This window comes from Podarcis cretensis (assembly GCF_951804945.1).
Source record: "Podarcis cretensis genome assembly, chromosome: 13".
Taxonomy (NCBI): domain Eukaryota; kingdom Metazoa; phylum Chordata; class Lepidosauria; order Squamata; family Lacertidae; genus Podarcis; species Podarcis cretensis.
This window is the reverse complement of record NC_137182.1, coordinates 33022542-33040551: the sequence shown is the minus strand read 5'-3', so window position 1 is coordinate 33040551 and position 18010 is coordinate 33022542.

Sequence of the window (18010 nt, the reverse complement as noted above, 5' to 3'; positions counted from 1 at the left end):
TGTTTTATGGCAGCTAAAGGCAATAGTGTTGTCCCACCTGGTTAAAACTTCTAGGCCACACAATGGCATCTTCATCAATGCTCAGATGTTTGCCATGAGGAGCCCAAGGATTCATTCTTCCAACTTTCATTCTAACAAATGACTTATTGGGGAAAGTAATCAGATTTGTAATATCAAACCCCATTGTCAATTCTCCATTCTCATTCAAGTGCACAGTTTCTCCTGCAGTGTTGTTAAATGAGATGCTCCTCAGAATAGGATGAAGCTAGGTGGGATGGAAAAATAAATCAGTGTTGGAATTGCATTAGTATCCAAGATATTTCCTCTACCCTTGTATCCCACCCCATTCACTTAGATTTGAGGGTGGATATTTGTTCATAGGGTTAAATACACCCTGTGAATCACAAATGCATTTTAAAATTTGTGTCAAAAGTTCCCCATAATTCTCTTCCCTTAGAAGGAAAGCAAGCCCTTCTAATGCATTTGACATTTGTTGAAAAAAATTCTCTTCTACCATGCCTTCCCAAGATTTCAGCACTTTATAATTCTTCATTTTAAAATGTTTTTATGATGTTTTCTTATCTTTATTATGTAGGGAAATGATGCTCCACTCATACTACTTTGTTGTTGTTCATATTTTGATGTGTTGAAATATTCAGGAAAGGGTCATATATGTTGAAATTTAAATGAGAGAAATTCCATTGGTTCCTGATGTCCAAATGTCAATTTCAAATTACACAATTAAATTCAACAGCATTGAGACTTCATGAGGAATGGCTACAGATCACATACTCTTGAGACTTACAGCCTTCTCCAACTGATGACCTCCAAATGTTTTAGAATACAGTTTCCATAATTTCTGACCATCGTCCCTGCAGACTGAAAGTGATGGGAGTCATGGTATACACATCTGGAAGACATCAGATGGGTGAAGGCTGCATTAAGATCTTGTGCTCTCATGGTCAAGGCAGAATGCTGAGAAAACTACTACCTTCCATGGCTGCATAGTTTTAAGCTGTAGCTTCCTTCTTTCCACCGTGACTTTAGATTTGAATATGGATGAGTACATGGCATGTACTGAATTTGATAGAGCCTGTACAGCATTGTAGATACTATAGCTATGGCCAGTCATGCTCATTTCAAAGAAGGGCCCAGGAAGATTCTGCAGCCTCTCTTCTCCAGTACAAGTGTCCACATCATCTCCATTAAAATGGGAATTTGGAAATGAACAGCCAAATGCTTGCTCCCAGAATGGTCGGATGAAGCCATCTCCATTCATCAAATGAGGGTTTAGCTTTTGAAGAAAATTTTGGAATCCTGGCACCTCCTGTGAGTGGGCTGTGAAGGCTAAGGCACCATGGAAGGCTTCTATATCCCAATCCTTGTGCATGGACACGGCTACAAGGTCCATCTGGGCTACCATAATCCACACTTTACCAAATGATTTCCCATACTCAGATTCTCCTTCATGCAGCAGACCTCTCAATGTTATCATGGTCAAAGTTTCTCCATAGACAACAATAGTGTTAGCTTTACTTTTTGTAACATCTGCAAATATTTTGTTCCACTTTTCTTGCAAATTTAAGAAGTCACCAAAAAAGGCATTTATAGGAATTTTCTCGGTGAAGGCAGCACATATGTGGTTCTGAGAAAGTATTGGTAGTAGATAGCTCAAAAATAATTCTCCTGTTTCATCATTCATCATCATTAGACCCACCCAAATCCATTTGAAATGAAGAAGTAGCTGGACAATTGCCTTGTACTGATGGGTTTCAGTTGGAGCCATCCGATACAAAGACAGTGAATGAAAGTGATCCTTCAGCATGGGGACAAAATCACCGTAGGTGAACTAAAATGGGGAAACATTCAGGAAGTTGTTTTACAAATTAATTTGTAAACCTATAGATGTGTTTGTGTGATTTTATGGAAAACTGAACATTCTGTTTAAAATTAATATAAGATGTGAGTTGCTTGTGAAGACTGCTCAGAGACTTCATTCAATGTAAAATGCTCCCCTATACTTTAAGGAGTGGATTTAAGGAGACGTGAATATTTTATTTATTTATTTATGTTTAATAATATTCTATGCTGCTCAAAATAAGTATTAGATTGATTTACAGAAGGAAGAATAAAATGCACACCATGAAAATTTAAAAGCAAAAATTGGGCTTCTTCTCAGCCAGAACTCAGTTCCGGCTCCTCTAAGGTAGGCACCATTGCCATTAACAGAGAGCAAGGGAAGTGTTCGTGGTGAGTTCTGGCACCTCTTTTTCTGGAAAAACAGCACTGGTTTCAGCCCTGAGAAACTTACACTTTATCCATTTACAGTTACATTACTACTTAAAAATGATTTATGAAACTTTTCAAACTGCCCACCTTTACTTTCCAGAATTCTTTGAATACTGGCTAAGATTTCAATGTTTGTGCTACATTTGTTTTAATGGAATATACATCTGCACAAGCAACCACACGACACCCTCCCAGAAAGGCAATGGAAAGACAAATAATTTGTCCCAGTTCTAAAAACCTGTGGAAATTTGTAGATGTCCAAGATGGCAGCCAAATGGTGGGTTGTTTCAGCGCCTAGTCCTCCTATGACTCCGATTAGGTTGTTCTGGACATCACAGGTATAATTGGGGACAAATCTGTACTGTGTAGAAAACAACTTCATTGCAACATAGTAGTTCCGCTTCTGACTGAAGTAGCTGTCAATGATGTGGAATCCCAAGGAAACATTAGGTAATATCTTGGGATTTTCATTAATCTCATTTACAGCAAATACCAAAGCCAGGACTTGCCAGTAATTCTTTGTCACAACACTGAAAAAAAGTTAGATCATATGTCACCAGGAAATTTAATAAAAAGTAAAGTGGCTTGGTAACTGTCATGTTTCATCAATAACAGAGTCGTACCTTGGTTCTCGGATGGCTTAATTGTCGAACAAATCGACAGCCAAACATTGCAAACCTGGAAGGAAGTGTTCTGGTTTCCCCGAATGTTTTTCCAAAGCCAAACATCCGACACAGCTTCTGCAACCAGTCGGAAGCTGTCCCTCGGTTTCCGAATGGTTTTGGGAGTCAAACGGAATCCCAGAGTGGATTAAGTTTGAGAACCAAGGTACCACTGTATATGAATTAGTTGAAAGACTGCTGAGAGGATTGCAAACTTGCAGGACCACATAGAACTGCAATATATAGAAAGTCATAGTCTGTATACATTATTACACCCTAATCCTGAGGCATTATATTGGGCATTGTGGGATTAGAAGACATCAGTTTAAAAGTCATTTTAAAATGATCAGACTATATGTGAGATTCAGCAAATCATTTGTAGTTGAATGGATATTTTAAAAATGATTAATAGTGCCCTCTGAAATACACTATGTGCATCAGCCCCTCCAGTGTCTATTGATAAACATTCACATGTGCGCTATCAATTCCTTTAAGGCTGCAGATAGTTAGATAGTTTAGCCTCAGGTGACAACCTTTGGCATAATACAGAAAAACAAAAGATCCTTACATGGGAAAGCTAGTATCAAGAGTAGGGTATTCAGTGAAGGAAAATGAATCAAAAAACAGTATCATCTGAGAGACAGCCCCACCAATTATGAAATCGCCTGACTTATAATACTTATGAGGAGTATAGAAGGGGCCATGGATGGCACATCTAGCAGCATGCTCCTGGAACTCACTGTGAGGTATCTGCAACAGCATTAGAAACATCTCCAATAACACTGTCCCAATTATGGTCATTCCCCTCTCAGTGCAGATGCCAGATTTTCCGCCTTCTTTCATAACAACAGGTATGTATAACAGTCTGGCTTGAAAAGCAGCAGCCTCTGCTGATGCAGTACTTGGAGCCTGTATCCTCTATCTACATACATATACCAGAAAGTTATATAGAACTGGAGCATTCTGGAGCTTACGTCCTTAGCTCCAGTTTTGAACACCAAGCAGGGTTTTTGAAAACATAGCTTGGCCTTTGTTTGCGTGTTGTTATGATTCAGATTCTGGAAACCAGGAGGTGGCTGGTCAAAAGGAGAAAAATATGGCACATCTCCGAGACCTTAATGACAATCACAAGGTATGCAATTGAGAATGGCAAAACCTGTAATTAGCCTCCCCAGAGGAACCAGACACTTGGTGACATTATGTCTAACATACTTGCAGGAGGGGGGAAAAATGTTGGCCAAAACAACCACAACCTTCCCTGTGTTCCTAAAGGTAGCTAAATTTCTGCTATTTTCTTGTCATGGTTGGGCAGGGAGATTCCACAAACTGTTCAGAAGACTTAATGTATAGTAATGGTGGAAAACTGAATCCAGCCAGTGCACTAGACATTCGCCCTCGCAGGCCAACTTTGACAGGGGCCACCCACATGTCCACCAGCTGACATCATAACAATAACATGTGTCTGTTACGATATGGATGCAATGCAGCTGCAAACTGCTAGCTTGAAAACATCACATGATGGGAATGTTGGGACTGTCTGTGGGAAACAGAGGGACAGTCAGTTCACAGAGCAATGCACCGGAAATTGCTCAGAGTGTAGCTTGAGACCTTCCTCTTGTGCTTGTACAGTAAGTCTTAGTCACTTGTTTGCTGGAGTCTGAAGTGAGCAGACACGTTTTATGTGATGCTGAAGAGTCAGAAATAAAACCATGTAAAAACATTTCTGGCTATCTCTTTTCCCTGCCGGGGGAGCAGGAAAGAGTGGGTGTGCTCTTCCCACGCTGGGAAGGGTCACCTATTGAGACCAAGCCTGAGTTGCTGGGGAATGCAGCCAGGGAGGTCATCGGAACTCAAGCCGGGTGCCTGGGAGGGGTGCCAGCTTCTCCCGATAGAGGCTTGAATTCCAACAGTGTCATCTTCAAAGGGTCCACTGAAAACAGAGCTTCACAGGAGCTAAAAAATGGGTACCTGACTGCACAGATTCCCCTACCTAATGAATGTTTTTTTGGGGAGGTAGATCTTTAAATGCTTTTATTGGTGAAGCTCTACTTATTTTAAGAACATCTGTGTATAGTTGTCAGACTGCTTAGGTAGCAATTGTAACCCCGTTTACCTGAGAGTAAGAATTCAGTAAGACTTACTTCTAAGTGGACATTGTTTGGATTTCGCTCTGATTCTTTTAAGTGATGGTGCAATAAATAGAGAACCATGCAGAGAAAGGGTGGTGCTCCAGTGGCTGCTATTTATTATATTGACAATTTATATACCACTTAATTACAACTGACTCTAAGCAGTACATAATGTACCCTCGTTGATTTGGCAGACCTTTGACCTTCATCCTTGCTGCTACTGGAAATAGTGTGTGATGGCAAGGCTGACTGCTGCCTTACTGCCCATTTCAATCTAAGCTTTGGTCATGTGACCATGTGATCAAAGGAAGTCAGCAGTTTGTATTAAAATTAAGGTCTAATTAAAACCCTCCCCAGGTGCTGGTATATTTTCCCAGGATTTCAAAGGTGGAATTGTCATTCAGAGGGAATTCATGAAAGGTGGCACTTAGTCCTGGATTTTAGGCAAGCCAATTGAAAAATTGCATTTTTTTGGCATTTTTGTTTTTTAAAAAAGGCTCAAGAACTTTCAGAGTGTCCTGGTTTTTACTTTTTGGAATATGGCAACCCTCCCCTCCCCCTTCTGACTAGGTCCAGCCTAAGGTGAACCACAAAATGGTGCTTCTCCTCCACCCTCAGCCCCCCTGGCCAGTTTAGTGATGAATTTTTCCTTTATCTGAAAACGGTACAAAACCAGGCTTCTAAACACATCACTCTGTAGCCCCCACAGAAGGAAGCACTGAATAATCAAGTTGTAGTGCTTTTGTGCTCTGTGGAAATTTCAAGAGATTACCTGCTTTTAGCATTCCAATTCAGATACCAAGGATCATTGTGTAAGTTCTGCGTTGCCACAAGTCCAACTGCCCAATGCGCAGAGTAACACACTCCGATATCAGATTCAAACCTAGGTACCTCACAGTATTGTTCTCACAGTGGCAAACCCAGTGCCTACAAGCAGGATCGGAGCACAGGACAGAACCTTTCAGTGCTCCTAGACTTGGATCTAGAGTAGTGAAAGTTGCACTCTGCATATGCAAGATGCTTTTCTGTCCCCTTCCACATTATAGTACTCTATGCCTTGAAAGCAGCACAGTGAGATGCAGTAGTAATAAGAGTTGGTAGAAACTGAATGAGGCACAGCCCATACAAGTTGACATGCCCAATTTTTTAACACGTCCTAAGCAGTTGGAAGGAATCTCCCAAATGTACAGAGTAGCTTTTATGAGACACAAGGGCCTGTTCTGGGGAGAAGACTGGCACTCCCATCTAGGACTTGGTTAGCTTTGTGACTATAGCAAATGCAACAATAGCTGGTATCTCTTGCCATTATGTGAGTGTCTGCTGCTATTCTTTTGCTTCCCTCGCTGCCTGAGAAGAAATTATGGGTATAAGTCACTTCCAAAAAAGGCGAAAGATTTATACGATCTGAAGAGAAACCAGAGTATGGGTATAAGTCACTTCCAGATGTCTATTGAACATTCATCCCAGTGGCTGCTGCCTGGCACCAGCAGTGAATCGTGCAGTGCCACAACTGCCACCCACAAGAAGGTGAGCAGTGTTTCATTGAACCATGCCTCACACAGTAACGCATAATAAGACTTCCAGTAGCAGGAAATAACAAATCTGGCAGCCACTTGTAACATCAAGACGAAGTTCTTAGAATACTCCCAGACTGCTAGAATTAAAGGGGAGAGGGAGACTAAAAGTAAAGGGAAACAGATTTTGATCCTTGTCTACAACAGGGCTGCCAAATTAGGAAAGACACGCAAGCGAAATACATTGGGGCCAAACTAGACATGACATTACACACATAACTTTCCCTGTGTGATGTTATATATATAAGGGGGGCGGCTAGGGCCTGTGCTCTTGCTGCTTTCCAATACCACCTAACCCTCACTAACCCCCCCACCCCATTGCCAACCCCAACCCCCTTCCTTTACATCTCACACAAACCTCCATATCCTCACAGCTCCTTCAAGTTCCCTCATATCTGCACAGCACTTCTCTGTGTCTCCAGATCCTGCCTTATTCCACCCTCTGCTCTCGTTTAAAACCTGCCTTCTCATTCCCTCCACTCGCCTCCCCTGACCTCATGCAAATCCAGGACTGTGGTTCAGCACTACAAATCCTCCAAGGCAGACTGTTTCATGACAGCTATACATTTTTATGTATATAGGAAGAAATGGCAGCTATACAGGGACGACCCAAATAAGACAGGGATCGTTGCCAGACAAAGGGTTTTTAAAAACAAAACAAAAAATCTAGAGGAGCAGGGCTACCTAGGAACTATGTTAGGGACCCCAGACTTAAAAGTACAAACCCAGATCTTCCGGAGGAAGAGTTTTTCAGGGCCAGAAACAAATGTACACATGATTTCTAGTTTTGTGCTGCATGAGAAAGTGTCCTTTCTCCAGAAGTTATGAAAGCTGAGGCTTGCTCAATGTTTCAGAGAACCATCCATTCCGTTCGGGGGGAAACAATGCTGATAGTGCAAAGTAAATTGAGGACTTGTGTCAAAGATGGAACTTTCATTTATGAAAAGAGAAGTAAACGTGACATTCGTCATTGAATTTGCCTTTATTGAGATGTTACTGGGTTTCTTTGTCTTTCTTAAAAAACAGTCAAAGGAACACAAATGCAAGTAGGCAAGTAGGCAAGGATTCTTCCTGCTTTGAAATGGTATGGACCCCTTTAGGGCAGTAATAATAATAATTGTTGTTTAATCATTTAGTCATGTCCGACTCTTTGTGACCCCATGGACCAGAGCACGCCAGGCACTCCTGTCTTCCACTGCCTCCCGCAGTCTGGTCAGACTCATGTTTGTGGCTTCGAGAACACTGTCCAACCATCTCGTCCTCTGTCATCCCCTTCTCGTGCCCTCAGTCTTTCCCAACATCAGGGTCTTCTCCAGGGAGTCTTCTCTTCTCATGAGGTGGCCAAAGTATTGGAGCCTCAGCTTCATGATCTGTCCTTCCAGTGAGCACTCAGGGCTGATTTTCTTCAGAATGGATAGGTTTGATCTTCTTGCAGTCCATGGGACTCTCAAGAGTCTCCTCCAGACCATAATTCAAAAGCAGCAATTCTTCGGCGATCAGCCCTCTTGATGGTCCAGCTCTCACTTCCATACATCACTACTGAGAAAACCATAGCTTTAACTATACAGGCCTTTGTCGGCAAGGTGATGTCTCTGCTTTTTAAGATGCTGTCTAGGTTTGTCATTGCTTTTCTCCCAAGAAGCAGGGGTCTTTTAATTTCGTGACTGCTGTCACCATCTGCAGTGATCATGGAACCCAAGTAAGTAAAATCTCTCACTGCCTCCATTTCTTCCCCTTCTATTTGCCAGGAGGTGATGGGACCAATGGCCATGATCTTAGTTTTTTGATGTTGAGCTTCAGATCATATTTTGCGCCCTCCTCTTTAACCCTCATTAAAAGGTTCTTTAATTCCTCCTCACTTTCTGCCATCATGGTTGTGTCATCTGCATATCTGAGGTTGTTGATATTTCTTCCGGCAAGCTTAATTCCGGCTTGGGATTCATCCAGCCCAGCCTTTCACATGATGAATTCTGCATATAAGTTAAATAAGCAGGGAGACAATACACAGCCTTGTCGTACTCCTTTCCCAATTTTGAACCAATCAGTTGGTCCATATCCAGTTCTAACTGAATAATAATAATAGTAATAGTAATAGTAATTTATTTAAACCCCGCCCTCCCCGGCCAAGACCGGGCTCAGGGCAGCTAACACTGGATATAAATGCAGTAAAAACAAAAACAAATAAGTTGATTAAAATGTAAGTTAAAATACAGTTTAAAATGTAGCTTAAGGCAGTAGATTTTTAAACCAGTATTGCTTACCACAGAAGAGGTTAGGGAATTCAATATACAGAGAGATTTATAAGAAACTGAGTTTATTTTTAAACCCTTGGAGTAGTTAATTTGATTATTCATTACTCTAATTTGATGTCCATCCATATGTTGCTATCTCGTTTAGGGAGCTGTCCTATGTTCCCCTGAAGGATAGCTGAGGGGCCCTAGGACACTGTGAACTTGCCTTGCCATGGGTGGTCAGTGGGTGAAGCTACTTGTTAATCACACAGGCATCTTCATGGCCCTGGTGGTACTTTTCATGATGTGTGGTGTACATTCTAGCTGAGCTTCTAATATACATATAATTAAGAATTCCCAAGAATTTTCGAGAGACTTGGTTCTCTTGATTTGCTTTAATCCAATCACTTATTTGAGGTGAATTCCCCTTTTCTGGAGTGAATTACCCATTTGCCTATATATTGAATTAGATAGCACTTTTGTCTCCATTCCTAATTGCTTCAACAACACATCTTGCACCAGGTCCTGGGTATCACTTAAAACTAAGTCCAGTGTCATCACTGCTCAGTTTAACTGTTCTAGGGCATAGTTGTTTAGGGTATTTAGAAACTGTATGTCTTTGTTGTGACTGGAACACATGGGTAGCCAGTTTATGTGAGAGTAATTGCTGTCATTCTGTGGAATGCCCTCCCATCAGATGTCAAAGAAATAAACAACTATTGGACTTTTAGAAGACATCTGAAGGCAGCCCTGTTTAGGGAAGTTTTTAATGTTTGAAGCTTTATTCTGTTTTTAGTGTTCTGTTGGAAGCCACCTAGAGTGGCTGGGGAAACACAGCCAGATGGGCAGGGTATAAATAAATTACTACTACTACTACTACTACTACTACTACTACTACTATTACTATTACTATAGCATTTGCTTTCTTGGATGCCTCATTTATTTCCTTTGCCTTTGCCTTTTCCATTTCCACTTCAAACTGAGCATTTTGGTCATGGAGGCGATAACACCTATCCGGTACTAAATTACTCTTGGGGCCCAGTACCACTACCAACCACAACAATTCTGTGCAGGAATCTGCCCTTTCGGGATTTTTAGCTCGCTGGACTCTGTCCTCTGTGACACGCAGAACAACATCACCTGCAATAAACCGTTCCCTGCCCTCCCTGTAGAGCTTGTGTCCAGAGATAAGCCTGTCCCAGTGGTTCCCTCCAGCTTTTTCTTCAAATTTCTTCAAACTTTTGTCAAAAGTGCCTGAACGCTGTTGCTATCAGAGCATGTTTGTGGTGATACAGAATTGGTAACAGCTATGTTGACTGCAACCCTAGATTTAGGGTTGCACGTTAAGATGTGGACAAATTTGGATTCACCAGGCTGAAAAACATTTTAAAAAACACAAGCTAACAAATCCCACCCAGCCTCAAATCTTGGGAAATAATCTGTCTACATGTCTTTCTGCCAGGGTAAACAAAAAGCAATTATTTGTTCAGAATTAGGAAATTTCTCGCTTCCTGTCCCATCCCCATACAAATCTTTTATTTTCCACTGAAAAAAAGATATTTGTCTACATTGCAGCATTCTCAGCTGAAATTTGCACAATGTTCTGTGAACAGCTCAGGATATGTCTGCTCCTAGCTGATTTCCTGTTTTGTATAGAACTACTGAATGCCATACAGATCTTGAGTTGACCCAAACTTAAGTCACGATGAGGAAGCACTATATTCCATAATTGCAGATTCATCATAATCCACTCTGAAGGGAACAATAATTGCAAACTCAGGAACATCTAGTGCATTAAAAAAAATACATGTCACTGGTTAGGCACGTTTATCAAATATATATATCAGTGAAATATACGTCAGTCTCGTCAATTAAAATTTAAGCAATTAAAACAATTTAGATTGCTTTTCATATCACATGGAGATGTGCTGACAACCTCATCCTATGTGTACTGCAGAAAGTAATCTACTAGCAGGCATTATCTGATGTTTCTGAGTTTTGGTGTTTGGTGCCTATTGATTTTACTTTACAGTGGTACCTCGGGTTAAGTACTTAATTTGTTCTGGAGGTCCATTCTTAACCTGAAACTATTCTTAACCTGAAGCACCACTTTAGCTAATGGGGCCTGCTGCTGCTGCTGCGCCGCCGGAGCACGATTTCTGTACTCATCCCAAAGCAAAGTTCTTAACCTGAAGCACTATTTCTGGATTAGTGGAGTCTGTAACCTGAAGCGTATGTAACCTGAAGTGTATGTAACCCGAGGTACCACTGTATTCATTTTTTTCTGGAGTTTTAGCATTTCAACAGTGCAGGAATGACCGCTCCCCACTTAAAACGGGGGGCGCCCTTTGCGGGGACGCGTGCAGCCCTGGATCTGGAGTGGCCCCATCAGCATAGGCTTTGCCTTCCCTCAGGTGGGATATCTGGAGGTCCCCGCCTACCCCAGTGAGTTGTCCAATCCCACCTGGGGGAAGCGTTGCCAGGGAAACCAGGCCAGGTAGGGGGAGGGATTACCTGCCCACACAATAGAGGGTGGATCTTAATTGTTAATCCTCACTTGGCTGCTTCCTGGTGTTGTTGGTGTGAATAGGAATGTGTTTCTCTCATTCTGTAAGAGATTGAACTGGATGTTTCCTAGCATACATCTTTGATAGAGTTGCAAGTTAGGTGGATAACTGAAATGCCATGGACAATAGTATACTGTGACTTCAGCGAAGCTGAACTATGTCCCCCATGAATCTTCTCCTTGAGCGTCTTTGCCTGGCTGGAATGGGTCCTTGAATTCTGATAAATATTCTTTTTTTATATTTTTTATATTCAATGCAGAATCATAACAAAAAATACAAATATTGAATCCAAAATAATACTATACAAACAAAAAAGAACGGAACATACAAAAAAAAGCAGAAAAGAAAAAGGAAAAAAAGCAAAGGAAGCAAAACTAAACTAAACAAAAACGAAAAAGCACACATCTACAGAAAAAAAATATCATTACGTACATATACACATATTGACTTCCTTCCTTTGTTCTAAGACCTCAAAGATTACTCTTACTATATTGTTGTGTCTGGTTAGATTACATCCATCTTTGTATTTTATTTTTTTTACACTATTTTTTCCCCCTTTAAATATTCTTACTTCCTTGGATGGAAGATAGAGAGGGGTGCGTGTGCAGAAACAAACCGCCTATATGAAGGTGAATTTTACATTCAAAGGATAAATGGACATAAATCTGACACCAGGAATCACAAGACGGAGAAACCAGTAGGAGAACACTTCAATCTCCCAGGACATTCTATACAAGATCTCAAAGTAGCTGTCTTATTATTACAAAAGAATTTCAGAAATAGACTGGAAAGAGAAGTTGCTGAATTGCAACTTATTACCAAACTTAAAACCATGGAGAGACCTGGTCTGAATAGAGATATTGGATTCTTATCTCATTATACATGATAAAGCTTTTTTTGGCCATCTCACCCCTTGTTTTTTCATGTAAGACCAATTGCAGTCATTAACAGTCGTCAACAGGTTTACCACACCTATCAGCCAATCACCCATTCCCATCACCCTTCTGAGTAATACCCCTCCCCACCCTCTCACTATATATAAGGGTCTGGGTGACTTCTGTTTCAGTGTATCTGAAGAAGTGTGCATGCACACAAAAGCTCATACCAATAACAAACTTAGTTGGTCTCTAAGGTGCTACTGGAATGAATTTTTTTATTTTGTTTTTGCATTCATTGATTAGCTGGCTTTTGCCTCCAGCAACCAAAAGATTGCTCAGAAGGGAATGTGTCTTAGGGCTCAAAAAGGGTTGCCAATCGTACAAAAGGTGGCACTGATTTCATCACACACCGTATTGGCCTGAATATAAGACACACGTTTTCCCCCAAATTCTGACCATGAAAAGTTAAAGTGCAGCTTAAATTCGCAGCCTTACAAAAATGGCCTTTTACGATATCACTGCTAAAACAGACATATGGTAAAATGGAACCAAATGTTTTATTGCCGATTTGCGAGTCTGAGACTGTTGTGCAATTAATTCTTGTCATTCTGAGGCATCTAATCATAGCCTGCATTTTTAATCAAAGCTTATATTTTAAAATTCCTGTATATTAAAATGAGCTTAAAGATTTTCAAATGTTAAATGCCAGGCAGAAGACCAGCTGCCTAAGAACCTTGGCAAGATGTTTATCCTCCTGGACAAGGGGGCCCCCTGATTTATAGCAGAAAACAATTCTCAAAGTCGTAAGAAGGGAATTATTATTATTTTTTTTAAAAAAAATATTTATTAAGATTTTTTAAATACAAAAATGCAAAAGTGATAAACAATATAACATATATCGTAACGTATTATCAAAGCTTCTTTGGACTCCCTCACGTCTCCCGCTCCCACTTGCATCATTACAAAACTTTTTCCAGCAATTTATCAACTTATTTACATTCTTAAGTCTTATTCATTTAATTTAGTCTGATGATTCTCCAAAAATTTTATATTTTCCTCAGTCTCATTTATCATCCAGATTACGTCTAATTTAGTGGTGCTCAATTGTTTATGATCTGGCATCCTTCTTAACATTCAACCAAATTACAGTGTTTTTGTAAATAAATCCTAAATTTCTTCCAATTTTCTTCAACCTTCTCTTCTCGTAAGAAGGGAATTACAGGCTGAGAGCCAAGGTTACACTGACCCTACATATTACAGAAGATAAAAAAGCAGAGAAAAACATAATTAAGAGTGGGTAAATAGTAAAATAAAACCATGTGCCTCCCATTAAACTTGAGCCATATTTTCCTAAGGTTAAAAGGCCAAGAGCATCTGGCTGGCAGAAAGGGAGGGAGTATTTTGGGAAGTCTTTTTCTAAAGTTGTTTCTTTCTTAAACTGAGATCCTTTTAAGATTTCTTTTCCTTTTAAAAGGTTATTTATGTTATGTATTAAATATATTGGCTTAAATGTAATTATGCAAAGGAATTAGAAGCTAAGAAATGTTAAATCCTTATGCTAGATTCCTATTTCATATAGTTGGAAGAGACCACAGGGGCCATCAGCCCAGCCCCCCCCCCCCCTGCCAAGCAGGAAATATCATTAGAGCACACATATGGTTGTCAGGCCTTTGTTTAAAGACCTCCAAAAGAAGGAGATCTTTCAATGTTGATGTGAACTCAAGATCCTTGACATCTGTTTAAGATAAAAATTTAAAACTATTAAACCATCTGTTTTGGAGGGCAATAGGGCAAGGAGGGCAAGAGGTGAGCTGGTAATTAAGGTTCCTTGTTGAGACAAATGTAAGATATATGACTACTTATTTGTCATTTATAGATAGAAGAATATATAGCTTTTTGTTTCCCATAAAAGGCAAAAAGGAAATGGGTGTATCTTTTGTGATTGGTTCTAGGAAACAGCCAATAGGAATTTCAACCAGGCTGATTGGACAGAGGCAGCCACAGGAGGAGCAAGGGGGCTGGATTAAGGAAATATAAGTGCTGGCCATAACGGCAGGAGGCCAGGCCAGAGCTTGGTAACCATATACCACTGTGCCTCTCATTTATTTGTCTGACAAATAAATTATTATTTTAATTTCTCTATTGCTGTGTTGAATATTTCATTCCAGCTAAGCGTTAACCACAAGCAGGGTGCTACAATTCATCGCTTTCACTTGTGGGTCCTCTCTAGTACCCATAGGATTTTCTTCTACATTTGCCATTTACAAGTGTGAATGCCTGCACAATTTTAAGGGAGCGGCTTATATTTGGGTATTCTCCCCACCCCCTTGGATTTTAAAGGTGAGGGTGCGCCTTATATTTGGGGCAATGCGGTATTTTCATTGCCAGATTTATTGTTTCTCCTGTGTAGTTTGTTAAGGGTGTTGGCAACTGTTTCTCTGAAGCAGGGGAAACAATGGAACCAGCAACAAATAGGCTACTAATGAGCAGCCTTGTTAAGAACACTGGTAAGCAGCAACAGAGATCAATCCATTAAATGTCCTGCATATTTCCCTAGAAGCCCCAATTGAAATATGGTCACATTCACACAATACATTTAAAGCATTCTTATACCACTTTAACAGTCATGGCTCCCCCCCCCCCAAGAATCTTGGGAACTATAGTTTGTTGGGGTGCTGATCTGACTGACCTACAGTTGCCAACACCCTTAACAAACTACACTTCCCAGGATTCTTCATGACTGCTAAAGTGGAATAAGGGTACTTTAAATCTGTGGATGTGAGCTTAATAGTAGCCCCAGAAATGCCCCAGGGCACTTGAGAAGCCCAGCGAATGTAATTAACCTCAGAAAAATGTAGAGGGTAAATCACCCAGAATTTTAGAAAGCCGCATAATGGTTCAGGGTCTCTGCAGTCCACTCAAAACCTTTTGGCAGGCCATATTTGGCCCGCTGGCAGTGGATTACCTATCCCTGCTTTAATTACCAAGAAGATGTGCTCTCTGTAATTTGAACCAATGACCAGTTTTGTTGCTGTGTCCTTAACCAAATGAAGCTTCTAGCCCTACATTGCAGTGGCATAGTTATCAGAATTTATACAACTGTAGCTGCTGCACATATTTCAAGGAAGGGCAGCAGCTTGCCTAACAGCCCAAGCTGGTAAAATGTGCTACAAAGCACAGAAAACACTTGAGCAACCAACTCATCCCCAGAGGTGAGTCTAACAGCACACCCATAGTGTGAGCCTGCTTCTTCAGTAGAAATGAGTTGCCAAGCTGCCTTTGGGCATTGCCTCCACAAGTACAAGCAGTAGGTTTCTCTCTAAGAACATTTTAGTTGAAGAAAGTACCCCCAAGGATTTTAGCACTCTAGGGAGTTGCCTAGTCTGCCATTTTAAGCTAGGTTGATCCTACCAAGAGTTGAGTCCTTGTGCTCAAGACAGGTTCTGGGCTCAAGTTCTGTTTCCGTGAGCCCTTATTTTATTTTTTTTATAATAATTTTTATTAATTTTCCAATTTTAAAACAAAACAATAACAACGACATAAAAATATCCACCAATACAAACAAACACACAAATATAAATTCTTGACCTCATTTTCATAAGCCTCCTTTCTCGGACTTCCCCATACCTCACCTTTTTTGCATCCTTATTTTACAGTTTTTCAGCAACCCTCTTAGCCAATTAAATTTAAATTTGTTATCTTTCTCAATTTCACCTTAAATAACATTTTCAGCTGCAATTCTGCATCTTCCTTCCCCTTGACATTTTAGCACTCATCAATATTATAACAGTTCTTAAGATAAGCTTTGAACTTCTTCCAGTCTTCCTCCACCGTCTCCTTCTCTTGGTCACGGATTCTGCCAGTCATTTCTGCCAGTCCCATAAAGTCAATCACTTTCGTCTGCCATTCTTCCAATGTGGGGAGTTCTTGTGTCTTCCAATACTTTGCTAGAAGGACTGTTTCCGTGAGCCCTTAGCACACCAGTTCATACTGTGAGAGAAGAAGGGGAAGCTGTTGACTAGGATTGGTCTTTGCCAAAGCATTTGCACACGTCCCATTCATGTGATAGGTGAGAGAATCAGCTTCCTCCTGTTGGGCAATTCCCTCTGCCATGTTTGTGCATGGTTTGAAAGTTAGAGTTGTTGTTTTTTGACTTGCTTCTGCAAACAAATGCCTTGATCGCCAAGAGTTCTCTGTTTGATCACACCGCTTCAAAAAATGTCAACATGTTCGTGCTTAAGGCACTTTGGCTGAATGTGTGCATGAATGAGTAAGTGAATGAATTAACAGCTGCTTGTGTTTTGGTCCCCCTCAAGCAGATGAACTAATTTACCCTTTCATTCCTTATGCATCTACTTTTCTTTAATTTTATCTTTTTATTAAAATATCATGATGTGGATATATATCATCACACGTGCTGGTAGTGTTGATAAATGTATACTCTGCCTTTCTACAAGTACAGGAGGCAGCTTACACAAGATCAACACAGCACATGCAAAAAATAAAAATATACCCTAAAAACAAAGCAAACAAGTAAAACCAAAAAGTGTTAAAAACAAGCAATGAAAAGCAAGCGTTTTAAAAGCAGACCACACAACTGAATATTAGAAATCATAGAACTGTACTGTCCTCCCCTCCTTTGGCTCACGTTTTCTCCTTCAAAATATGCGAGCAAATAGTTTGTTTCAATATCACAGCAATCTACCTTCATTTTTCATTGCACTACTTCCAATATTTAAAAAGTGGTGCTCACCCTCCAAAGAAGAAAAGGAAGATTACATCCTCTATCAACCTAATCTGTGTGGGAGAAGGAGTAAGTTGTTCTTCAAGATACACACAAGTGTTTTATAACAGATACGCAAATGAAATGTAATCAGCTGGTGAACCTGCAAGAAATGGTTCAGGTTGCACTTTTCTTTGCCTATCTCCCCCAGAAGAAAGTAATAAGGGATGGGGAGAAATTGATTTCAATTTTCATTCAAAGCTGGATCTATCAAATTTGCACTTTCTGAACAACATGAGAACCAAAAACTCAAACATCCTTCAAAATTCACCTATATCTGAATTTTGTGATGCAATTCTCCCATCAGTTTTTACTCTTAGGAGAAAGTGTGCATACAAAGTGAAAATAACATTAAAAATGCATTATATGAGTTGAAATTACTTTACAAAAATTTGTGCATCAATCAGAACAGCATACAAATATGTGTTTATGAGAAGAAATTCACACAAAAAAGCTGAATAGTTTTCATGAGGCTTTAACAACAATAAAAATAGATTACAGGTTGCTGCAGAAATTTGGAGAGCTGAATTTAAGGTTGGAAAAACAAGAAACAGAGAGGTGAAAATAACAGATCCATCTATCCATGGACAGGAGGCATACTGGAGTTGGCAGTCAGCAGGACCAGAGCCAAAAGCCAGTGGGGAGATCCCTTTTGTTGCTCTCCTTCCCTCTCTTTCTGTCTGCCACCACTTTACCTCTTTTCCCCATCCTCTCTCTTCCTAAGCAACCAGCACAGGGAGCGCTTGGCTTCTGAGCAGGTTGCCAAGAAATGGACTTCACTTTCTCAGTGCCCCGCATGGAAATGTGGTTAGTTGGTGGTTCCCCACATTTCCCTAGAAAACCCCAGTGGTTCTCCTAAGTTTCAAAGACAGCACAACTTGTAGTGGAGATGACTGG